A 27,231-nucleotide genomic window follows, 5' to 3' on the forward strand; every position below is an offset into this window, starting at 1 on the left:
AAGTTTTGGCAGAAGGCTGGCATGATGTGAGTTATAGGGAATGGGGAGTTGGGGGAAGCTCCCTTTCAGGAATCATTTGCCCTGACATTGTGGCATAGCAGTAGTTATTGATCCTTCCGTCACCCCCTAATCGTCTGTATAATTTAAATTACTCATTTGCCTTATTTTAGGTTGTTTTACCCTTTGCAATCCAATTTTTGATTCAGGTTTTCCTAGGGGGTTTTCTCTTTCTGACATTATACAATGGCACCATCTACTGGCTAGAGCCAGTACTGTGGTATGGAATATGCTGCAGAGGCCCCCCGACGACAGAGCAGCCAGTAATATACAGTAAGAATACCCTGCCCGACGTCTTCCAACATTGGAGCTGTACAGCCTTCAATCAGAATGTCTTTAGACGTCAGACAGTGGATTGGAAAGGGTTAAAGTCCAAAGTTACTGTTTGTGTTAGTTATCGGAATGTGCGGTATTACACTTGCAGTGGCCGGTTGGGGGGTCCTTGGAGTTGGTGGAAATTGTTGGTGGTGGGGATTCATCATGGGTATGTTATGCAATTCTTGGTGGTTGGTTTTGCATAATTTGGGCTTCTGCTAGAGGGTGCCTATGGGAGTGCGTGTAAATTACAATGGTGATCTGTGGTTGGTTGTGGTGCTCCTGAACTTGAGGTAGGTGGTTGGAGGAATACTGAATATTTTAGGCTCATAGACTCCTTCCAACTGTGGGCTCATGCACACGGCCGTATGTATAAAATGCTGAGTGTATTAAGCAGCGTTTTACCACCATGTGAGCCGCCTATTATATGCAATGTGTATACGCTAATGTGGATGGATCAATGAAAATCAATGAACTTCATTGACTCAATTCACTGCGTATAATGCTGCATATTTACTCTCATATGAATGAGCCCTAACTGTTGACATCAATGTGTTCCTGTGGTTTGGGTGTAAGTATTTGACATCTTTTTGCATTATACAATGTTTATAAAAATATATATCTAGATATATCTATACATCTATATATCTGTCTATATATATATATATATATATATATATATATATATATATGTATATATATATATATATGTATATATATATATATATATATATATATATATATATATATATATATATATATATATATATATATATTCATTTAGTTAATAAAATGGCTGATTTAATCCAAACAACTGTTTCTTGTGTTTCCTTGGGGTAAGTGGGGGGGGGGGTCATAACATTAGGAATTTGTCCGCTGGGCAGGTAGTGAACAGTAAGTTAACAGAATGGACTCTACAATGCCAGATTGAAGAGATAAAAGAAAAAATGGGAATAAGGCGCAAAGTGAAAGGCACCACAAAAACGCAGGGTAATTAGCTCGACTTTTCTCATTTGTTAGCAATACCAGCATGAAAGATGTGTTTCAAGCCAACTGTACCTCTACATCAGTACTTCTAGAGAGCACAAACTAGGTGGTGCGGTGGATACTTGACGTGTATCCAAGTTAGAGATAAGCCAGAAGCATGGTTGTATTCAGAGTAAGGGTTGCACACAAGATTCACATGCCTGTGGCCTTTTACCAACTTGAACAATCTACTGGGCCTCCAACACCTACAATACCCACCCTTAAGGCTGTTCAGTGAGGTCTGGTTCTAGAAAACTCTGTCCACATCTTGACAAAAGCCAAACATACCTCATGTATAGCCAATGGGGTTTGTTGGACACAGTTGGTATAGATCATGTGACCATTCTGGCACCCTATTATTTTTGTTTTCCAGCTCCTACATTGGAAGACAAAGAAAGGAAATTAGTGCCAGCATTAACTTAGATAGCACTCCGCGCAGAATATTTTTGGTGCCCCGTTGTCAAAAGAAAGAACAGAAAAAATATATATTGCACTAATAGGCAGTCTGATCGAATTTTGCTTCAGCGAAAGCAGCAAAATAGCAGCATACCAACACCAGAACAGCTCAATGAATAAATACTGTACCAGAACCAATCTCAGTACATAAATACAGCACCAGAACCAAGCTCATAACATAAATACAACATCAACCAACCTCAGTATACAGTACAATACCAGGATCAGGCTCATTCAATAAATACAGCCACAAAACCAAGCTTATATTATAAATACAGTAGTGATTGTGTTGCAAAGGCACCGATAGGTTGACAGTGGCACCTCCGAACATCAGAGAGGAGACAAAACCAGAAGGAAGATGGTTCACATAGCTTCACAAAAACTCTGCTGCACGGAGAAATAAGATCATCTGACCTGGTGAACCTCAGCGGGGATCACCCCCAGCCAACACTTACCTTGTGCTCCTTACAAGCTGGTGGCTGCTATTCTCTTCAAGTGCAGAGGTTGTGTGTAGCTAAAGCTGGTCATGTTGGAAATCCAAATGGAGATGTAAACAGAGATGAACAATCTGGTCTTGACTTTGGTGCATCTGGGTTGGGCTAGTAGAGCAAGGTCACAGCCTTACTTTGTGCAGAGTGGAATAAAGCTAATTTCAGTAATGCTATATCATACTAGAGTGATGTTCCACCTTGGAAGCAGAGATGGAAGACTTTTTTTCCAAGTTCAAGATTCAAAATTAGCATTATCCATAGATATGGAATTATAAAATCCAGAAACGTCTAACTTATAGTGATGAGTGATGGATGATTTTTTTCTTGGGGGGAAGGGGGGGGTTAAGTAATATAGTATTGGATAATATGATGTAATAAAAGTCCGCCTAAATTGGTCACAGAAAAATTAAGATGAGTGAGAGGAATTATCTAGAACCACAGAAAGGATATTTTGACCTTAATTAGAATCTACAGTAATCACTTAATGACTTAAAGGCACTAGTTTGGGCTGTATTTATGGATGACAGGCCCACCTTAAGTATCTCGGACTTCAAATTTGTGGCGCATTAAAAAATGACATCAAAGTAAGGACAATGTAGAGAAAGAACAAGTTCATCCTCATTTTTGTCACAAGGAGACAGCACTTATGATAACCATAAGATAACACTGCTTTAGGCCAGGAGCCAGCACTCAGTCTCATCTGTCATAAGGTGACCACAGCTATCTAATTACATTATGGATTTTTTTGACAACTTTTCAAGGTAATAAGATGGATACGCAAAGTGATGTAATAAGTAATGGGCACAGAACACAGATAGGCAACCCTCGGGTTTTACTTGTTGAACTATTACAGATATTAGTACATTCATTTTCTGCAGTCAACCTTATATAAATGTCTATTGTCTTCTCCTCTATAGTATATTTAGTACATGAAATGGTGATAATTATCACTGTGTAATTAAAGGAACATTCTTCGTAGAACTGATAGAATTGTGCTATGCCTAGTGCAGGGGGGGGGGGGGGCAGAGCATGACTCCTCTCTTTAGTTTTTCAGATGTGTTAGTTACATCTCAGCAGCTTCTAGCATGAGGGGTTAAACAGAGGAGTGGAGACTTAATAGCTGTCTACAAATATCTGAAGGGCTGTCACAGTGCAGAGCGATCAGCCCTATTCTTATTTGTACAAGGAAAGACTAGAAGCAATGGGATGAAACTGAAAGTGAGGAGACACAGAGTAGATATTAGACAGTGAGGATGATCAATGAGTGGAACAGGTTGCCACGGGAGGTGGTGAGTTCTCCTTCAATGGAAGTGTTCAAACAAAGGCTGGACAAACATCTGTCTGGGGTGATTTAGTGATCCTGCACTGAGCAAAGGGTTGGACCCGATGACCATGGAGGTCCCTTCCAACTCTACCATTCTATGCCTCTAATGCACAACTACGCTGTATAGCGGCGAGCATATTAGTGCATGCACGCATGTGTTTTTGCCCTGAGTGACACAGCAGCCAATGCTGACGCCTCTTCCTCCGCTCCTGATGCTTCTGTAAAGCCATCTAAACACCCAATTTCCTTAGTTTAAATGTTCTTGTTATAATACAATATTTTGTATTATAATGGTCCAATGACGCCGCCGGTCCATGGTGAAAAAAGACATTCCCTGATTCTTGCTCGGTCTTTTAACCCTTTATATGGAATAAAAAAATTCATACTTACCGCACTGTGTTCCATAGCTTCATTCAATTAACGGCATCCACCTGTACAGAAGGGAATGAGCATCCACCAGCTAGATTATATTCTCTCTGCCAAGAACCTCGAGAACTTCAGGTGAATGGCTCCAAACACCTTTACAAACCTCCTTTGACCGAACATTCCCATACATGAGGAACTTTTCATTTTTTATTCTAGTTGTGTCCCTACCTGCCATATAGTCAGAGTGCAGAAGATTCGAAGCAGCCTGTGGTAGCTTTGGGGTTTTAATTATGGATTACCTTACACCTCAAATCCCAATTAGAGAAAAAAAGGTATCTCCAGGGTCACAACCCAGGACTGCTGCACACAGAAGGGGAACACATCAGTAAATGATCCAACTTGCTCAAATAAAGACCTTCAGGCTATGAAAAATTAAATTTTTTGAAAAATTCATTGACGGAAGCAAGGCAACAATGTGTCAATTCTAGAACGGTACATGAATGACAACATTGCTCCGAAAGGTCTAAAGCCTACATGTACCACAGCCTACCCGGAAGATAATGAATATACCACTGTTTGGAAAGAACATTTCAATAAATAGGCTATGGGGGTAATGGGTCTTTTAAAAACAAAAAATATCTGTGACTAGTTAATCAAACAACATTATAGATCAATTCAATTAATTAAAACATTTTTTTAAGATCAGGCGGATTTTTTTTATATTTGAGAACCATTTGGTAAATTAAAAAGGCCGGAAGCTGCTTAGAGATCAAGTGAATTTCTAGAAAGGGCAACACAGACACCGGAAGAAGGGAAAAATAGAAAAGGGTCAAGAGGAGTCCTCTAATACAGCCAGCAGAATGCCTTGTAGACAGATACAAACACCCATGCAGGGAAACCTTCCACTATAATAAAGGGAGAAATTTAGTAAAGAAGGGATTCTCATGGTTCTACAAATACCCCTGTGGTGAGTCCAGATATCAAGTTCTTCAAGCTAGCGAAACACTATCGACTATTGGTAGAGGTAGATTTGAGTGTCATCAGCATAAAGGTGGTACAGAAAGCCATGGGATTCTATCTACTGTTCTAGACCACAGATATAGATGGAGAAGAATAGGGTTCTTAGGGAAAAGCCTTGAGGGACACCAAAAGAGAAAGACCAAGACGAGAATGTGGTGTGTGAGTAGGTAAGGTAAAGGTAAAGTCCCCTGGTGCAAGCACCGAGTCATGACTGACCCCTCAGGTTATGTTTTCTTGGCAGACTGTTTTTGCGGGGGTGGTTTGCCATTGCCTTTGTGGGGGACACTAAATGTTCCGTTGGTAAGGTACGAGGAGATAAATGGATCCTGCTGCATTGGCTCATACCTTGCACACTGCCATCTCCAGTACTTACACCAGTAAGTACTTTATGATGGCTGTTCGGTGCCTCTGAAGTACATGATCTCTCTGTGAGTATCATCGGTCAATTCTTTCTTTTCAAAATTCGAAGTAGCAGAACACATCTCTCTTATAATATATTTATCTTCCATGGCCGCTTCATTTCTCTCCATGAGTTCAGACTGGGTAACATTTCAATATGAATATTTTATACAGCAAATTGTATTTCTGGCTTTAAGAATTGCTTACAGTTTGTAAATGTGATTCAAATATGGATGACGCATAGAGAACAGATAATCAGATTACAATGTATCTAACCAGTAGTTCACAATAATGATTGAGCGCTGTGATGGCGGGTCGAAAGCTACACACGGTAAATCTATAAAGCGAAATACAAATATTGCAGTATATAGTAAGAAAATGGATATGCAGGTGAAGACAATGAATAGCAAATTGACCACCATGTGCAGGTATGGATCCATACATTTCACTTTTCAGTAAGTATTTTTGGTGGGTTTCAAGTGAGCTTGAATTGTCAGAAGTTGTGCAAAATTATTGTTACCCCTGAGGGCGCCTACCCACTGGCGATTTTTTTCCTTTGCGTTTTGCGTTTTTTCTGAAGAGCAATTAGGATAGAATGTGTTCTTGTCCATTTGCGTTTTTTTTTTCGGTCCGTTGTAATTTTTCACATAGGAACTGTCAGTTGCATATGTGTCCTTATTTTTCTCTTAATGCACCCATGAATGTCAATGGAAATTAACGGAAATCGCGCAAAAAAAACGCGTTTCCATGCACGAAAATCGGCAACGCCAGTGGGTAGGTACCCTTAAAGGGGATTTTCAGCTCTAAATGACAGTTGATCTGCGTGGATCTGCCGCCTAGGCTATCTGCTAATCAGCTGTTTACTGGGCTATTGCGTCAGTGTACAGAGACAAGTATACACTGCAGTGGCCCTATATGGTATTGCAGGTACATTTCCCATTCACCTTAAAGCAAGCTGAGCCTACAATTTCAAGCCAGGCTACTGCAGAGGGTACGCGGCTGTGTGCTTCTGGTTTTGTACTCTGACACAGTGCCCAGGCAAACAAGTGATCTTTGGGGTCCCAGTTGGTGGACCCTCACTAATCATCTGTTGATGACCTATCTTGAGGAAAGCTTATCAATCACTTAGACTTGTTCAGCCACTCTAATAGGTTAAAAAATGGTGTAGCCCTTATTGCCGTCTCTTATCTGAAACTTTCCAGCCATGGGAGGACATGTGACAAAGTTGACTCTAATCCTGACTAACAAAATCAAAAAACCAACTGAAGGAACTCATTTCTTCTGCACCCAGAATTGTAAGACATTACCACAGAACTACTGTAGATAGCACATTTTGAGTGAGGTCCCACTCCATTAGTGATTTTGGGCTCCATTCTGCCCTGGTGTTCTAGTGATCTGCAATCATTTGACTACTCTCGTCTTCCATCATCTATAATCATTACTAATGGCACCTGGTTTCCCATTAATGATGCGACCCTTTAGTTTCTAGTAGACAGACCCATGTCTGGCACCATGGTATATGGTCATTTAGTCGGGACATACACATCTACTAATTAAGCAAATGGGCAAGTGCTAAGAGAGACTAGTGAAGGGTTCTAATATTGATCTCAATGGTTACTACTGTGGGGTTGGGGATAGTCTTGCTTACATGGCTCATATCTATACGGGCCTCTGAATACACAAGTTATATCCATTGCCATGCATGCCTGGTTTCCAAATATCCCATCTTATCAGTTTATTTGTAGAAGAACATGGGCTTGGGTTAGTGATATTGAAAAGCCAGGATCAGTGGATATAGATCCACTGAGCCACAGGCTGGTTTGGCTTAGGAGCAAATCCAGAGGTGACACCTAAGGTACCCCAGTCTTCATCCTTTAACCTCACCAATTGAAACATGAACTTTTCAGCAGAGTCTCTGGGCTGTTACTCAGGAAGCATTACCAGCAGTGTCGAAACTAATGCTATTTAAGGTCTAGGCGCAGTACCTAATGGTGTGAACAGGAGCACAGTCAGACAATCCAGGTCAAGCACTTCAGCATGAAGAACAAGTCAAAGATTGGGTCACTGAGAACTGGTTCAGCATGATAAGGATAGCCAGAGATCAGGGCAGGCAGTGGTCAGAAACATAGTCAGTACAACAAGCCGGGATCAGGAGTGGAAACAGGAACACATTCAGGAGAGCCAAAGTCAGGGAACCCGAGAATCATAATGAATTTAATAGTACCTTGAGTGAGGGCAAAATGACCACAATACTCAGATACCCTCCGTAAGGGTTTCAGAACATGAGCTCCTTTGTTCCTAGCTATTCTCAGGCATACCCTTTAGACTATCCACCATTACTAACATACAACAGCGACATAACACTATGGGTTGCAGTGGCAACTGGGACCTATAAGAGGCCCAAATGGCCCCTCAACCACATATGAAGAGCTCAGTATTATAAATAGTACATGGTTGGTGAAGGCTAGTTACTATTTTGCATTGGGGCCCAGGAGCTTCAAGTTACGCCTCTGAAGCACGCATTAACATAAATGCTACTTACAAGACCTATTTTTGCTTCTGCATCTCATTTTAGACAAGCGCCACTTGAGTAAGAGCGTCGATGACTAACTCTCAGGTTACATTCCCTGTTATTTCACTTTTAGGTGAAAACAAGATGTTATCTCAAATTAACCATAGTAATTAGACAGATTAGCAGTGGGCCTGAGGTTTTTCACATTGCTAAACACAGATTTGCTCTACACCCTGAACATCCCATGTACCTCTTGTATCTATATGACTTTCAGGTTGTTCCAAAATTGTGTTTAATTTTAACTTCATTAACTTCCTGTTCTGTCACAATAGTTGAAGAAGGATTTCTTCTAGAGCAGTATTCAAATCAGTTTTTAATGAGCTATTTAATTAAAGGCTAATTGGGGTGAACCCATTAAAGATTTCTAAATTATGCTTATCTGACTAGCTACGTTTTCGAGATACATTTTCCTATAACTACTAGGCTTGATCAAAAAATATTTGTAAATGACTTTAAAATGTCCGATTAAAGTTGCTTCTTTTCTCAATGAGCCAATGTTATATCAGAACAATGGAGTTAACAAGAGGGATCTTACGGAATGGGGATTAAGTGGCATTTAACAATCGCGAAAACATTCTTAAATTTTAATGTTCAATTGCATGGAGGTAGCACAATTGTACAGCTTTACCATTCAGTCTCTCTGTTTTTAAATGATCGGTGCCACTAGCATATTAAAAAAACAAACAAAAGACATGACAACTTAGTCTACATTGGGGTTTATTCAGGATGGGTTTTTAAAAAAGGATTTATATCTGCAGCTCCAATCAGTAGGCAAGGGGAGGCAGCTCCAATCAGTAGGCAAGGAGAGGCAGCTCCAATCAGTAGGCAAGGGGAGGCAGCTCCAATCAGTAGGCAAGGGGAGGCAGCTCCAATCAGTAGGCAAGGGGAGGCAGCTCTAATCAGTAGGCAAGGGGAGGCAGCTCCAATCAGTAGGCAATGGAAGGCAGCTCCAATCAGTAGGCAAGGGGAGGCAGCTCTAATCAGTAGGCAAGGGGAGGCAGCTCCAGTCAGTAGGCAAGGGAAGGCAGCTCCAATCAGTAGTCAAGGGGAGGCAGCTCCAATCAGTAGGCAAGGAGAGCAGCTCTAATCAGTAGTCAAGACCAATCAGTACACAACGTGGGTTGTAGCTCATTTACATACAACACTTGGAATGTCTAACTGCAAAACTTGTAACGGTGAATATCTCCATGATGGCTACATTTTCTGTGAAACATGAGATGCAATCTTGTGTTTCACCATCTAGTGTTGACAGTGGTCTATTGGACCTATTTAGGTGACAGTCGTCCTTTAATACTGCCAAAGAGACACATAATACTACAATTCAGTTCTCATATAATAGCACCATATACTACATGCCACTAATATGTATTGAATAACTTCAGTTTGCTCCTCTAGTTTCTATATTTGACATTATGTTAAAGCCTATCTGAGCTTTCAACATTTGCTGCAGGTTACACCTTTTTTCATATCTGTAAATTTTGATTTTCTGGTGGTCTTTTCCAATTTTCTGCCATTCTGCCATTTATAATTCACTTTCAGGGAGGGAGCACATAGCAAGTCTACCATTCAGCCAGTAGTTCACTGTCCTAACATTCTTGCCCTGACTTCCCATGCTATATTGCAATGTCTCTGATCCAATCAGTGAGGAGGCAGTGTCTGAATAGCAGTGATTGTGGAGATCATTATCTCAGTGTCTGCAGATCTGTCAGCCTGTCACCATTGAGTGCATGGCAGCCGCCTGTGCAGGTAGTCCCTCCCCTGTTGCTAAGTAAACATCCATGTGTCATTGTTACCACAAAAACTCTGTACCTAACCACAAAGAGTAGATTAAAGAGAAGCTGGAAGGGAGGCCCCTAGTGGCAGCCACTTCAAATGTGCTTAACAATGGTAAAGTATACAATACAAGTATATTATATAAATGACGAAACTAACACAAGCTAATAGATGAGTATGTTTTATGGAAAAGCACTTTTTTCATGCACACGAGCGGAGACCAGTTGCAATTTTCCACTTGCGGAGAAAAATTTGCAGCATGCTTTATTTTTGCACGGATACCATGCAGACGGCTTCCATTGAAGTCAATGGAAGCCGTCTGACCCACGGCCCTTCCACATTTGACATTGCGGAATGTGCAGAAAAGGAGGGATCTAAAAAAAAGATCTGTATTGCGCATGTCCAATGGCTCGCGTGGCGGACCCTCTCCGCACTACAGAAAAGAAGAAATAATGACAGGAACACACGAACGCTGGCCGGGCATGCCGAGTCCGACCCGGTCGTGTGCAGCCGGCCCAAGTTGTTTGAGAAGCTAGTGCCATTTTTAACCAGACATGATTCTAGTTAGAGAATGTTAACTGGTCGGAAAGTTGATAAGGCTTCTGTATTCTATGTATCATTTTTGTATATTTGGAAAAAAGGTTATGGCCAATTCATGTGCCCACTACTTAGACCAAATATCAGCAGCTAAGGCCGCTCTGGAAGGAAAGCTCACGGCAGTAGATACGGTAGGGCCAACTTACTAGTCATGTCTAATAGGCACAGTAGATTTTGTTGTACTGGATGATAAATTTGCCATATCTATATACTTTTTGTCTAACTTTACACCACCTCCATTGGTTGACTTTGTTAAAACCAAAACTTTGGTGCAAAATGTTGTCACATTTGAATCCACCCCCCTTTCCTGCCATGACCCCTTCATCACTAAACGTACTTTTTGAAAAATATGCAAAAACACATGGGAATATGCGCAACTACGCTCACCGTATTAACTAAGTGTGAGAAAGATAAAGCAAGTCCTTGCCTGTACTATTAATGGGCAAGAAGACCGCTAATGAAAATGAAACCATTGAAATCAATGGTTTCATTTCGTCCCATTATGCAGCCGTGATTATCCAGACCGCATAACAGCACAAAATTGTACAAATTATACATATGCTAATTCGAAGAAGCTCTAAAATACATTTAAAAATTATTTGAATGTCATGTGCGTCGTCCTGGTGGTCATTTCTGGCATAGACCACCAGGCTCTGCTGCACTATTTACATAGTGTGGGCGCTGCTATTCAGTTTGAATGGTGGTTGCGCTACGCAAATAGTTTGGCCGCACCTCTTTAACTCTGCATTCCACCAAGGCAAGATGCGTTAACAGTAGAGATGAGCGAGCACCAAAATGCTCGGGTGCTCGTTACTCGAGTCGAACTTCCCGCGATGCTCGAGGGTTCGTTTCGAGTAACGAACCCCAATGAAGTCAATGGGCGACCCGAGCATTTTTGTATGGGACCTATGCTCCGCTAAGGTTTTCATTTGTGAAAATCTGGGAAATTCAAGAAAGTGATGGGAACGACACAGCAACGGATAGGGCAGGCGAGGGGCTACATGTTGGGCTGCATCTCAAGTTCCCAGGTCCCACTATTAAGCCACAATAGCGGCAAGAGTGGGCCCCCCCCCCTAACAATTTTTACTTCGGAAAAACCCTCATTAGCAAGGCATACCTTAGCTAAGCACCACACTATTTTGCTTCAATTTTTTTAAATGGTGAGGTGAAAAACCAGACAGACACCGTATGCAGCGTATATATGTATACTCTTTCCCTCTGGCGGGATGACGGCGATCATGTAACGGACACAGCAGAGCCAGGAAACAATTATGCGCAAGCCTGCTGTAACGTTTAGCTGGGTAATAAGGAGCGACTACTACCCCCAGCACACACGCAGTAAACTGTAGACGGTCACAGGCAGCCCAAATATAGTATTTTTTTTCCAATTTTTGGGAAAAAGCCCACTGCCTATATAACCTTTATATGGATTTCCCTGTTGGAGGATGACTGTGGTTATTGAAAGCACAGTGCAGCCATAAAAAATTATGCGCAAGGCTGCAGTAACACCTAGCTGGGTAATAGTGAGCGACTACTACCCCCAGCAGACATGCAGTAAACTGAACACGGTCACAGGCAGCCCAAAGATTTTTTTTTTCCAATTTTTTTGAAAAAGCCCACTGCCTATATAGCCAGTATACCTCTTTCCCTGTACCACTGTCCCTGCCTCAGCAGTACTGCCCCTATACTCTGTAAAATGACTGCAGACTGAGGACGCAATGCTCTGCACGCCCAATATACGAAAAAAAATAAAACATTGTGCAAAACTGCTAAAAGCAGCCTCAGCAGTACTGCACACGGTCAGATGTGGCCCTAAGAAGGACCGTTGGGGTTCTTGAAGATGAAGATAACAGCCTAACACTCTCCCTACAGCAGCTACAGCAAGACGGCGCTTTCCCTAATGTCTCTCAGCGTGCATCTGAGCCGAGCCGCGGGAGGGGCTGATTTATATACTCGGGGGTCACTTGATCACCCCAGCCACTCACTGCAGGGAGGTGGTATAGGGCTTGAACTTCACAGGAGGAAGTTGTAATACCTTCCCTGTGTTTCTATTGGCCAGAAAACAGCGCCAACTTTTCTGGGAAGAAAATGGAAGTGACTCGAACATCGCGTGGTGTTCGTCACGAGTAACGAGCATCTCGAGTACCGTATTACTCGAACGAGCATCAAGCTCGGACGAGTACGCTCGCTCATCTCTGGTTAACAGTATTACACCTATAGATTAGTAAATCTGGCCCATTGTGTGTCTGCTGCCTCAGATAAGATAAACTGGTACCAGTGAGGACAGATGGGATTGCTATGGCATAAAGGAGTCTATCAGGCTAGTTTCACGCGAGCATCTAATCACGGTGATTTTGCCGCTATAAAACGTCGGCCAAAAATTGCGACCATCTGAAGAATCGGATTCAAATGCATTTGTTCAGATGGGCGATTTTCCAGTGCGTAACATCGGTTATCCAGAAGAGATAGCGCATGCAGTACGCATTCCGGCCATCTGCTTTCACGCTGGATGGAAAAGTTTGTCCTACCTTTTGCCGGAATATGCCAGCCATTCTCACGGACTCCTATGGGAGCCTATGAGAGCTGTCGGGAAAGGGAAGGGGGAGGGAGTTTAGCAGTGGCTCGTGTTGCTAATGTCCCTCCCCCTCCTCTTGATGGCAGCTCCCATAGGCTGGGATAGAAGGGAAGAGAGTTTAGCATGACTAGCTAAGCTAAGCTCCCACCTCCTCCCCTTGCCAGCAGCCGGCAAGGGGCGGATAAGGGGAGGGAAGGGAGAGGGAGTTTAGCAGAGCTGAACTCCTTCCCCCTGGCCGACGGTATTATGGGCTGGGGTGTATATACGTAGCACCCAGTCGTCTGAATGGGTGAGAAAACGTAAGATGCAGCCGCAACTTGGTTGCAGCTGCCTCTTGTTCATGCAATTTTCGATCGGGATTCAGGTGGCCGAAAATCACAGCACCCGTGTGAAAGAGCCCTAAGAGAGGAAAAAAGACCGGAGCAATGAGAACATGAGCAGATGCATTGTGTAGGTGTATTAATTGGGTGCCACAGTTACGTTTGCTATTTTCTTGATGTGACTTGTTCTGATTATTAATAAATAGGTAGATATGAGATAGATACCTGTGCAATCAAAATTATTCCCAACACCCCCCCCCCCCATTGTAAATAAGGCTTATTTTCCAAATTTGCAAACTTTCAGCATGCTTTATGTGACATGGTCTCGGTTCCTGGGTTGCAGTAGCAAGAAACATGAACACGGAGGTGTACCTTGACATTCTAGACAATAATTTGCTGCCAACAATGTGACAATACTCTGGGAATGGCCGGCCATACTTCCAACAGACAGCCCTGTTGGTTGTGACGTGTGTCTTGCATTATTTTGATGATCACGCACATGCGCACTTGGCTATTAACACGCGTTGGTTTGCACTTTATTACTATTAACTCTGCCAGCAGCAATGGCTTCCATTTACAACAGTTGATGAGGTAACCCTATGGTAATAAAGTGGTTAAATGCAGGGGCGGATCAATAGCAATTTGCCTATGCACAGGTGCTCTGAATTAGTTGTTTTTGGTGTATGTATATATATGTGTCATATTGTCTATACCAACCAAGCTTGATAAAAACCCTTGGGCGGGTCGAAACGTCGCTGTTTATTTATGGAGGAATAAAAGTACACAAATTTTATTTCATCTCATGCTGGATTCACTATTTCCTTTTTGAATGCTGTTTTGGGTCTTGATCCTGACCTTCAGCTAGGCTCTGCAATCACTCTCCTCGCCCTTGTGATTTGGGCTAGTATATCACCAGGAGGATTCTACTTTTCTCCAGCTGCTGCTGTTTGAGCATTTTCTTTACAATGTTTCCTATTTTCTTGATGTGACTTGTTTTGATTATTAAATAAATAGATAGATATGAGACAGATACCTCTGCAATCAAAATTATTCCCAACACCCCACCCCCCATGGTAAATAAGGCTTATTTTCCAAATTTGCAAACTTTCAGCTGTTTGAAATAAAACAATCAAACAAATTTAAATAGCTCAACACAACCAATGTAACAATTAGTTTATCTAAATTCAACACAAAAAGCACGTTGAATGACTACGAAATGTGATGCGATGCATAGCCAGACACAAACATACCTGATGCAACTAATGAAGCCCTTAATTAGTTGCATCAGGTGTGCTTGAGACAACATCTGATTTGTAAATGTGTGCTCTTATGAGGGTTTCTATTCAGGCGCTTGGATAACTTTAGGACTACAGTAATCACTCAATGTGGCATTCTGTATTGAATTTGGAGAAACCTCTTGCTACATTAGTTGTGTTATATATAGTGTTCTTGTTTGATTTTTCTTGGAAGCAGGCGATAGCTTACAGAATTGTTAAACTATGGATGATATGAGATAAATAGATGGACAGCTAGATAGGTGGTGTCAGACTGCTTCCCTCAATGTATGATGATATGATGGTGTTTGGATATTACCTGATAGACACAAGATTCCCTTTTTGTCCTTGCTTCTTTTGATTGATAGACAACAAGCTCATATGATTCATTGACTCTGTTTACTAAATTGATGGTCTGTCATCTTAAGTGGCATAATACATAGCTGGATGTGACTTGGTTACCCTGAATTATGTCACTGTCATTGTATGCCAATATTTTTCTGTCATTTTAGGTTTTGTGTATGACTATAGTAAAATAATGAACAGAGTAAAACAGGGCATAAAGCCCGAGGTAGATGTCTATGCCAGCTGGATGATGCAACGGGTATGAAGATAGTTCAATCTGGGCTGCACATCTTAAAGTCACATCTCAATAGCAGGCAATACAGGGCCCCATGTCTTGTTCCTGCTGAGGGATCACTTGATGTCTGTGTCTGCTAAGTACTGTCCATCTGTCACAGTTGCATAAGACTTACATTGACCTGTATAAGTGTGTAATTAATGTGGCAGTGTCTTGCCATTCAAAAGTTGGGGTAAGCATAGCCTATTAGGGTGTACATTATGTGATAATGGTCACTAAGGTCTAAAGGAGTAATATTTCTCTCTGTGAAGAGCACCAATTAGGTGTGGGAAGGCTTGTAGGCCATTGAATACTTCCTTATTAAATACACTATCTCACCAAAAGTCATTAGACAGTTGAGCAATGATTCTATGGAATGATGAATCACACTACACCATTTTCAAATCAGATGGACTTACCTGATGTGGAGGATCCATGAGAAAAGCCTTTTGTCTGAGTGTGTTGAGGTTCTCTTATGGATTTGGCATGCTTTACGTGGCATAGTCTCGGTCCCTGGGTGTCAGTAGCAAGAATCATGAACATGGAGGTGTACCTTGACATTCTAGACAATAATATGCTGCCAACAATGTGGCAATACTCTGCGATTGGTCGGCCATACTTCCAACAAGACAACGCGCCTTGTCACACATCCAATGCTGTGTTATGTCAGTTTGAGGATATAGTTGTTCCACATTTGGACAGACTGCAAAGAGTGCGATCTGAACCCTACTGAACATTTTTGGGACCAATGGAAACGTCAGTTCAGGGAATATGAACATAGTCCATCTTCTTTGGGAGAACTCACCCGACGTTTACAGGAGAAATGAAGGAAAATACCAGCTGACATATATCAGATATTAGTAGAAAGTATGCAACAGAGATTATCTGATGTCAGTAGGGCCAAAAGAGCCCCACTAAGTATTAACCCTTTCCAATCCACTGTCTGACGTCTGAAGACATTCTGATTGAAGGCTGTACAGCTTCGATGTCGGAAGACGTCCAGCAGGGTATTCTTACTGTATGTTACTGGGTGCTCTGTTGTCGGGGGGCCTCTCCAACATGTCCCATACCGCAGTACTGGCTCTAGCCAGCAGATGGTGCCATTGTATAATGGCACAAAAAGGGAGCCCCCTAGGAAACCCTGAATCCAAAATTGGATTGCAAAGGGTTAACATATAGAAATAACTACTACTTTTGATTCTTGCTCAGGTGTCCAATTACTTTTACTAAGATAGTGTGCTAGTGTTTATCATGTGGTAAAGGAGCTTTTAGGCCCCCTTAGGAAGTGTTGCCTCTGCATACTCTAGTATCATAATGGTCTTTCATCCATTCAACCAGAACACCACTCTGCACTGATGAGGGCAAATACCCCAAACACAGTTTCCTGTATTGGATATATTTTCCTTGTTGAGAAAGTTCTCATTTGGCTTACATCTTTAGACATGTCACATAGGCTGTTAGAAAACTGGACATTAACTTATAGGGAAACTACCTTCCAATAGGTGGGATTACCAAGGCATTATACCTTCTTGCATATGTACACCTTATTTCGCAGAGGAGCAATGTATAGCCTCTAATCCTCCAACTTGGCAGTCTCCACAAAAACACCCCAGTAACCCAGTAAACCCACATCAAAGGCCTCTTACCCAACCAGTCAGAAACTTACTCTTACTAATGAGGGAAAAGAACCCCTGAAGAAGCTGTCTGTAGATGGGTGTCTTTTTCTTATGGAAAAAACTTGAAGCAGGATGCGATACATGGGCCACCCTACTCGATTTAGGCATAGGCCGAGGTGGAAACTGACTCAGTCTGCTCACCCTACAGATAGGATTATACGGAATGCTCTCGGACGCCCGTACAGGGTTTGCGTCTCAGGTCACAGGGACCCGGACTCCATCTGTATTAACACTGATTCAGAGTAGGCATAGTTTTAAAAGAACTCCCTGTTGCAGGGTCAGCATTATGCCAGTTGTGATACCAGAAGATAGATACTCACTGTGACTCCACATGATACTGGCAACTTTATGAATACAATTATGTAACTTAGCACCAAGATCAGCAAGTTTCAGCAGAGGTGGCAGGTAAGCAGGCAGTCTTGAGGACCGGAAGGGAGCAAACCGAACATACCTCTGTGCCTAATATATACCATCTATTGTATTCGATAGTAGATTCGTTTCTACAGCCACCTTCTATCTAAACCACCAGGCAGGATTTTCTTTTCCCTGCACCTCGCAGTATCTCCTTCTACAGCATAACTGTGCAACCAATATGGCACCAACCAAATTTCCTGTTCCATTTTCAAGACCATCTGCTTCTGCCCTCATTGAAGGGCTTTTACCAGAATAATAAGTTATCCTTTATCCACGGGATAAGGGATAACTTGCTAATCAGTGGGGGTCTTACCGTTGAGACCACCACTAATCTTGAGAACGAGACTCCTATGTCTGGCTCTCCTGTCACCATAGTGGTTGCTTCTTCCCCGGCAGTGATGTCACTGTGATTTAAGTGCTCAGCAAAGGGGTAACTTGTTATTGTTGTAAACCCCCTTTAAATAAATATAGACTACCGTTCAAAAGTTTGGGGTCACCCAAACAATTTTGTGTTTTCCATGAAAAGTCACACTTATTCACCACCATGCGTTGTGAAATGAATAGAAAATAGAGTCAAGACATTGACAAGGTTAGAAATAATGATTTGTATTTGAAATAACATTGTTTTTACATCAAACTTTGCTTTCGTCAAAGAATCCTCCTTTTGCAGCAATTACAGCATTGCACACCTTTGACATTCTAGCTGTTAATTTGTTGAGGTAAGCTTGTGAAATTGCACCCCACGCTTCTAGAAGCATCTCCCACAAGTTGGATTGGTTGGATGGGCACTTCTGGCGTACCATACGGTCAAGCTGCTCCCACAACAGCTCAATGGGGTTCAGATCTGGTGACTGCGCTGGCCACTCCATGACCGATGAATACCAGCTGCCTGCTTCTGCTGTAAATAGTTCTTGCACAATTTGGAGGTGTGTTTAGGGTCATTGTCCTCTTGTAGGATGTAATTGGTTCCAATCAAGCGCTGTCCACTGGGTATGACATGGCGTTGCAAAATGGAGTGATAGCCTTCCTTATTCAGAATCCCTTTTACCCTGTACAAATCTCCCACCTTACCAGCACCAAAGCAACCCCAGACCATCACATTACCTCCACCATGCTTAACAGATGGCGTCAGGCATTCTTCCAGCATCTTTTCATTTGTTCTGCTTCTCACAAACGTTCTTCTTTGTTATCCAAACACCTCAAACTTGGATTCATCCGTCCACAACACTTTTTTCCAGTCTTCCTCTGTCCAATGTCTGTGTTCTTTTGCCCATCTTAATCTTTTTCTTTTATTGGCCAGTCTCAGATATGGCTTTTTCTTTGCCACTCTGCCCTGAAGCCCAAAATCCCGCAGCCGCCTCTTCACTGTAGATGTTGACACTGGTGTTTTGCGGGTACTATTTAATGAAGATGCCAGTTGGGTACCTGTGAGGCGTCTGTTTCTCAAACTAGAGACTCTAATGTGCTTATCTTCTTGCTTAGTTGTGCAACGCGGCCTCCCACTTCTTTTTCTACTCTGGTTAGAGCCTGTTTGTGCTGTCCTCTGAATGGAGTTGTACACACCGTTGTAGGAAATCTTCAATTTCTTAGCAATTTCTCGCATGGAATAGCCTTCATTTCTAAGAACAAGAATAGACTGTCGAGTTTCAGATGAAAGTTCTCTTTTTCTGGCCATTTTGAGCGTTTAATTGACCCCACAAATGTGATGCTCCAGAAACTCAATCTGCTCACAGGAAGGTCAGTTTTGTAGCTTCTGTAACGAGCTAGACTGTTTTCAGATGTGTGAACATGATTGCACAAGGGTTTTCTAATCATCAATTAGCCTTCTGAGCCAATGAGCAAACACATTGTACCATTAGAACACTGGAGTGATAGTTGCTGGAAATGGGCCTCTATACACCTTTGTAGATTTTGCACAAAAAAACAGGCATTTGCAGCTAGAATAGTCATTTACCACATTAGCAATGTATAGAGTGCATTTGTTTAAAGTTAGGACTAGTTTAAAGTTATCTTCATTGAAAAGTACAGTGCTTTTCCTTCAAAAATTTCAATGTGACCCCAAACTTTTGAACGGTAGTGTATACCACATTTTAAAAGAAAAATAACAATATAAGAGTAACACCCAATTGTAAACTAATTTTGCAAGGCCTTATAGAAGGTTGAATATTGACTTATAGGGTAGCTACAGTACCTTCCAGTAATCAGCTTGAGAAAGACCCAGAGGGTGGGTCGAAACGTTGCTGTCATTACTTTGGAATAAAAAGCTGATTTTGAAGTCATCTTGATTGTATGGATTGTCAAGTTACACCTCTGATGCTGCTCTTACTATTGGACTAAGTAGATTTCTTTGGGATACGAGTCTAGTCCCGCTTTGAAGCCTGCATCATTCCACTCCACCTACAGTATTGGGAATTGGTAAGTGCCGCTGGCTGCTTGTTTTTTATTGTATGTAAGTACCTTCCAATAGGTGGCCCTTCAGAGGCATCGTAGCATCTCCCATTTCAAGTAGTTACTAAACAACATGACAAGCCTCAGTCTGGTTCTTTATTTTATGTTTTAGAGGCTGTGCATGACCTACAGTAAAGTTGGGATTGTTAGGACCAAAAAATTTGCTGAATTCTCAAAAGGGTTCACTGATAGGAAAAAAATTATTTCAGATGCTGACTCGCACTTTTAAGGAAAGTAGCATATAGTGGGTGAGATTTTAACTGCTAATTTAGATTTTTGGAACATTTTACAGTGATCTATTCTAGTGTTGGATTTATTTAAGGAAGTAATGGAATGTACCTAGATTGACAAAACAGTCAATGTGCATAGATTGAACTGACCTTGATGCACTTCGCATGTAATATCAGTCAAAATCTCTGCAGGGAAGGGATAAAATTATGTTACCGTGTGAGAAAAAGGTATCAGAGTCATCTATGATGTCACCTGAGAGCTTCCGAAAAACTTGACCATTTTCCGTAGAGAATGGATGAGTAACGGTTGTCTGGAAATATGCAGTTCACAGTTTAAAAAAAATCAAGTTTGATCAGAATTAATTTCCGTTGGCCTTTAAGTTAGATCTTCATCAAACAGAAAGTAATTCTGATTTTTAGGTACTTTATGGAAGGCCAGACTCTGCAAAGCTAAAATCGATAAATTAACCTGGGGTTACCACGTCCTGATGTTTCACTGATTGTTGCTTGTGATTTTTTCAAAAATGATTCTGAACTTCACCGGCTAAGTGATTACGGCATAAAAAACACAGAGCAGAAGGCTGAAGAACAGTAAACATAAATTAGGCACAACATTGTGAATTGTGATGTTGTGTTTGTACCGAAGCACTTGAGCTTTATGTAACGCATTATCTGCCAGTTTACAGTACACTGGACGGCTACAGTCCTCAAAACTGATTGTAATTATTCTTAGTATTTTTTATGGCAGGGTCAGATATATGTCTATAGGTCTACATATGCAATAAAAACTGGAGCCAGGTCTATTGGTCCCTAGTTATGGGAAATACTGCGGACACCAATACACAAGAGGGATCAATTGACCATTCGGGCAATCGGGACCAGGGCACATGTGTCAAACACAAGGCCCGCGGGCCGAATCCGGCCCGCTGCCTCGTGTTATGTGGCCCGTGGCGTGCCGACGCCGCTCACGACTGCAGCAATTACCAGCTGGGGTGCCGCAGCTCCCCGCTGGTAATCACGCCGGCAGCGCTGATCCCGACGCACACTGACGTCAGTGTTCAGCCAGGATCCTCCTCCCCTGAGTCCCCTGCTCTTCAGTTCCGCAGGAGAGGACTCGGGGAGGAAGCGTTCAGGGCACACACACTGATGTCAGTGTGCATCCAGGAATCAGCGCGAGAAGAGGGGGAGTGGCGCTGACAGCAGGGAGGAGGTAAGTATATGGGTTGGGGGGGGGGCTTATTATTGTTACTGAAATGGCTTATTATTGGGGGGGTCATTACTGAGGGGGGCTTATTATTGTTACTGAGGGGGCTTATTACTGAGGGGGGCTTATTATTGTTGCTGAGGGGGGCTTCTTATTGCTGAGGGGGGCTTCTTATTGCTGAGGGGGGGGGGGCTTATTACTATTACTGAGGGGGGCTTATTATTACTGAGCGGGGTGGTTACCGTTGCTATGGGGGTATTACTACTGAGGGGGTTAATATTACTAATTGGGCCACTGTGGGGGTCATTATTTTTACTGGGGCCACTTTCAGGGTCACTATTAGGGCTCATTCACACAGGTGTAATTGTATTTCAGTCGCGCAAATACGCTACATATTTGCGCTATCGAAAATCGCTCAGGCCTGTATATTTGCATTTGCAAAAATGAAAGCACGTGGGTCCATTGAAATTCTGCGCAAATATGCAGTGAATACACAGGTTTCCTGCGCATTCACCATGTCTTTGCATAGAAGATGCACACGGGCGGAAATTCCGCGGTGGGATTTCCTGCAGAATTTCCGCCTGTGGAAGCTGCCATAGGATTGCGTTAGAAAACGCAATCCTATGCAGACGGACGCAATTTGTCCACACGAAATTACATGCAGAAAACAAATCGCGGCATGCTCTATTTCTGTGCGGGGCTCGCAGGAACCGCGGGAGCAGGTAAGTACCACGCTGGTTCCTGTAGGGGCGCGGGTTGGGTCCCACTGCGAGAATTCTCGCAGCGGGATCCGACCCGGCCGTCTGCAGGCAGCCTTACAATCGGCCCTTTGAAGGTCACCATAAGCCTGATGCGGTGCTCGGTGAAAATGAGTTTGACACCCCTGCATTAGGGGCTCCAACATTCTCTATCATATGTCTATTTGGGGCTACAGAGCTAATTAAATAAAGTTAAACAAATGGTGGGGTCCATGCCACTTCACCCTCAGATAACTCTCAGTCCATCCTAATCGTTGTGTTCTAGAGAAGGTGTTGTTGTTGGCACCTGTTCAGTGTTTTATATAGGTCCTTCAAACCACTTAGCAGGAGGTTACCAATTAATCAATTAATACAGACTTTTTTGAACATAACTGCTCATATTCGCAAAGCTTTGTTCCAGTTATTGGGTTTTGAAGTGTGGTAGAAGATTATGACGGAGGGGTCCACATCAAATAACGTTTCCTTAGAATTTACACATTGAATCTAGAAGTGAACTGACGTCTTTCTCTGAAAGTCTGCATGTAATTAAGAATGATGTTAGCAACACACATAACCAAAAGCAGAGGCGTAACTTGATGGTTCTGGGCCCCAGTGCAAAATCTGGAACTGGGCCCCCAACTATAAATCTTCATTGATAGAATTGGTTTGCAATATGGGAAAGAGCGACTTTATGGGCCCCTTAGGGCTTCTGGGTCCAGGTGCAACCCTCTGCACCCCCTATACTTACACCCCTAAACAAAAGCATATTATAAGTGTTCAATGGTGACAACTGAATACAAGGCAACAGAACTTCACTTATAGCAGTCAGCTTTCCCAGTACTAATGGTATCTCCCAGTACTCAGATATCCCCAAGATCTGCAGTAGGACAAAATTAAGTAACAACTAGACAATTGAATGAGCAATAGTATGAAACACAAATCAACACTAGTAGGTAACAAAAATGCAAGGATAGGTACTCACCAACAGATGGCAGGAACAGAGTGGTGATGGTAATCAAATCAAGAGGAATGGTGATCAGATGATAAGCTGACAATAATTGGCTATAACTAGCTTTTTTGATCTCTACCCATAATTTATCCCTGATGCTGATCCTAACATTAGACACCACTGTCCCTGAGTAACCATGAAAATATCCCTAATGGAGACCTTATCTGAAACACAAACTATAAGAAGAAACTAAAACCCAGAGACAAGAAAACCAAGAGAGCAGATCTGAATTAAGAAGCAAGATAAAGATAGATACAAACAAGGAAAAAAAAAATTACAAAGCTAAGAAGCAAGCACTGGACTAGAAATGACAACAAGAACAAGACAACACTGACAATCAGCAGAGCTAGACTAGGAACAAGATGCTTAAAGCCTACAAGGAATGCTGGACCTACATGCGCATAGCTTACGCCATAACCAGAAGCTCACTGCGTAAGCCAGGGATATTTAAAGAAAGACTAGCAAACAGGAACTCTTCTCCAAGTGAGCTTGAGCTTATCAGTGTGGTCAGTTGACCCACTCTACTAGATCAAGTGTGAGAAAATGGAATAGGAACTGCCTGAACAACAAAGTAGTGAACAGGAGACGATGAAAAGGCGGGATGATTCCTGCAGATTGTAGCGGAGTAGTCAGTTCCATAGTCAAACATTTGCCAGCAATACAATATGAAATGAGTGAAGCAGATTGATATACCGTTTTATGGGAAAACATGCAGAATAGTTTTTTCTGGCTTTAGGAGTCCAATGGGTGGTCTTATAAGTGACTGAGAGTTATGTCTATGCAGACTCTAATATAGAAGGCTGTCAGTGATAGGACTGCCCACTGGACTCCTAAGCCTGGAATAAACTGTAATTTAAATGAGTATTTTTGTCGTTCTCTTTAGTCTTGTCTGACAAATTCGTATAGCATACTTCCCACAGTTTAGGCAGCACTTTAAATATGACAAGTTCCCTGTAAGCCAAGTACCTTCGAAGCCAAAGTACCCGCAGGGCTATGATCATACATCAACACCTATTAACAGGACAGTATGATAATGTTCCACAAGCCGAGCTAAGGTGTAAGTGGAATTTTACACCTTCTTCAGTCAAGGAACTCACATAAAAAGGATGTCTGATATGGCCATATGCAATCTAATGTATATGGGCACTTTAAGGCACTTGCAATTCCCGGAATGCGTTGAGTATTTTTTCTTGATAGACCCTGCCGGTGTTATATTAAGCTTTAAGCACAATACCTATTTAAAGCATTGAGGACCTGTATCATTGTTGTGTGTATTTACGATGATCACGGAGCAAGGAAAGATTTATGCTGAGACTACAGTGGCGATGTAGAACATGTATTTTACAACTATTATCCAAATTTCTGCAATTAACTGCAACTGAACTCAAGTCAGTTGCAGCATTGATTGGAACAACATAATAATCACCATTAGTCAAACAGACATATGTTCTATTTAGAGTAGACATCAGTAGATAAATATAGCCCATTATGTTCCTTTTCTTTTAGACACCGCCATAAAAGAGCGAGTGGAGCTCCAGGGGCAGTCACATAGATGAACCAAATCTTGGCTTTCTACACAATTGAGATTCTGCTCACACCAGTGGTTTTCTCCACATAACGTTCCATTATTTGTACCATTGAACACATCTAAACATCCGCTGCCTTCCATTAGCCTTTGCAATCCTAAGGAAATGTACGTGTGAGCATAGCCTAAAGCTGGCCCTAAATGTGAAGATTTCCCCTCCCAAAGTTAATGAGTGCAATACTAATTTTCATTATCAAGATGCTCATTCGAAAAGAGACAAAATATTTGTCAAGTTGAGAATGTTGGACACGCATGAGCACAATCCTTGGACAATAGTTTTTTAGGCTATATGTTAGTGTGAATTAAAACTACTGGCAATAAGAATGTAGAAGCCGATCCGGCAGGGGTGTAACTATAGGGGATGTGGTTGCACCCAGGCCCAGGAGCCTTAGGGGGGCCAATAAGACCTCTCTTCTCCATAAAGGCAGCCCAGTACTATGAATAAAACATTATAATTGGGGGCCCTGTTACAGATTTTGCATTGGGGCCCAGGAGCTTCAAGTTATGCCTGTGCAATCCGGTAAATGCTTCTACCAAAGAAATCAACTCTACCAGTACTATACATAGAATCATAGACTGGTAGAATTGAAAGGGACCTCCAGGGTCATCAGGTCCAACCCCCTGCTCAGTGCAGGATTCACTAAATCATCCAAGACAGATATTTGTTCAGCCTTTGTTTGAACACTTCCATTGAAGCAGAACTCACCACCTCCCGTGGCAACCTGTTCCACTCATTGATCACCCTCACTGTCAACGTTTTTTTTCTTCTAAAATCTAACTTGTGTCGTATCATAATCACCACTATAATAAAAAAAATCCTTGTTGTGTCTCTGGCTATTTTTAGGGTTACAAATACAGATGAGCAAACCAAACCTGTAGAAATCGAATTAAGTTGGTGAGAACTGGAACCTCAGGCGGTTTGTTTCTGCTGTTATAGTGGTGAGACAACTTCTTTAAAAGTGACTTTTAGCTATATTAACAAATCAATATTGAAAATTTTTGACATTTCCCTTATTATTTGTTATGGCTAACCTCTACATGTTTCTACACATTAAATATGGATTGAGGGAACAATGAATTTTAAGGTGGATCAAAACATCTTACCGGAGAATGTAAGGGTAGCCGACCTTAAAATGAAGAGATATTGGATGATGCAATAGGACAGAGTCCCAAATCACATAAGTAAATTAACTTAAGAATGGTGTTTTGGAATGGTCAGGTCTATTGTGATTCTGTGGCTTAACCTGCAGAGGGCCGTGCAAACAAAGCATCCCAGAAATTTTGATGAACTGAAACACATTTGCACGGAGGAATGGCTCAAAATCTCTCATAAAAAAGGGGCTTTCTGAGTTATTGATTTTTTTATAATTTTGGGCTTCACATGCCCAAAAGTATATAAGATCAATATACTCACCACAGTACTGGCATCACGTCATCTGATGAGTGACATTACCCAGCCAGCAGGCCTGGTTATGTCCCTTGAACCTGTTATGTGGGTTTCTAATTAGAGTTGAGCGAACATACTCTACCGAGCTTGATGCTCGTTCGAGTATTAGCGTACTTGATGGTGCTCGTTATTTGAATGAGCATCAAGCCGTGTTCGACCCCGCCCCAGTTTTTGGCTCCTATCCGCTGTGACCTGCCTGTTGTGGCCCCTCCCCGCCGTGACGCAGCGTGCACTAATGGCAAATTTTTTGTCTGGCAAGCAGGGGGGAGAGAGAGAGAAAGAGAGAGAGAGAGAGACGAACGAACCTAGGGAAAAAAAAGGCGTCCCGCATACAAAAATGCTTGAGTCTCCCATTGTAATCAATGGGGTTAGTTACTCGAGTACAGCTCTCGAATTTTACGAAAAGCTCAACTCGAATAAGGCGGACCCGAGCATTTGGGTGCTCGCTCATCTCTATTTCTAATATAGAAACCCCGAGGCAGGTTCACAGAACTTCACTACCGTAATAACATCCCTGCCTTCCTCCTATTGGTTGCAGTGTTCATGTGATAAACTACCCTCATGACCATTGCAGCCCAATGTAAACGGAGAGCAGAGCAGCGGCAAATGTGATGAGAAAATAGCAGGCAGCAGTAAGTGAATACTGTTTTTTTCAGCCAATGGGTACCCCCACTACCACCAATATCAGGGGTTCTTGGAAAACCCCTTTATGTTGTGCAAGTCTTATTTTCAGCTGTATGAAACATTTGACAGGAAGAGGCTGCTAAAAGAGGATCGACAAGACATTAAATTCAAGGGTTCACTTACTTTTTCTCCCTCCACTGTAGACGATTACTCAATGTGCGCCATAAAAGACACAAACCGTCTGTGTGTTATCAGATGACTTAGATCGTACCTGTCGATAATTATGACTTAGATAACAATCAGACGGCATTGTGTTAGTAATCAATGCAGAAACCAAGATCCTTCCAAAGGATTCACTTGCAACCGTAGCGCAATTCAATAAAACGCAGATTTTTACACCAAAATAGGTTGCGATTAGTAGTCAAATACAATATGTTTATTTTCGTATTTCTTCCCTCTCATTAAAAAAAAAATTATAACGCCATTAGAACAGGTTCGTTTACAGCGCAGATACATTTGCAGGAAGGAAAGACGCAATTTGTATCAATAGGCGTCGAAGAAAGAGTCTCGGGAAGGAATTTGGCTGAGGGCCATCCTCTACCCTCACCCTCATACTGTACTAGTGAGCATCAGCTTCAAGCCCGATGCTCCATGGCACAGTGCGAATGTGCTC

The sequence above is a fragment of the Eleutherodactylus coqui genome, chromosome 11 (genome assembly GCF_035609145.1).
Source record: "Eleutherodactylus coqui strain aEleCoq1 chromosome 11, aEleCoq1.hap1, whole genome shotgun sequence".
NCBI lineage: Eukaryota > Metazoa > Chordata > Amphibia > Anura > Eleutherodactylidae > Eleutherodactylus > Eleutherodactylus coqui.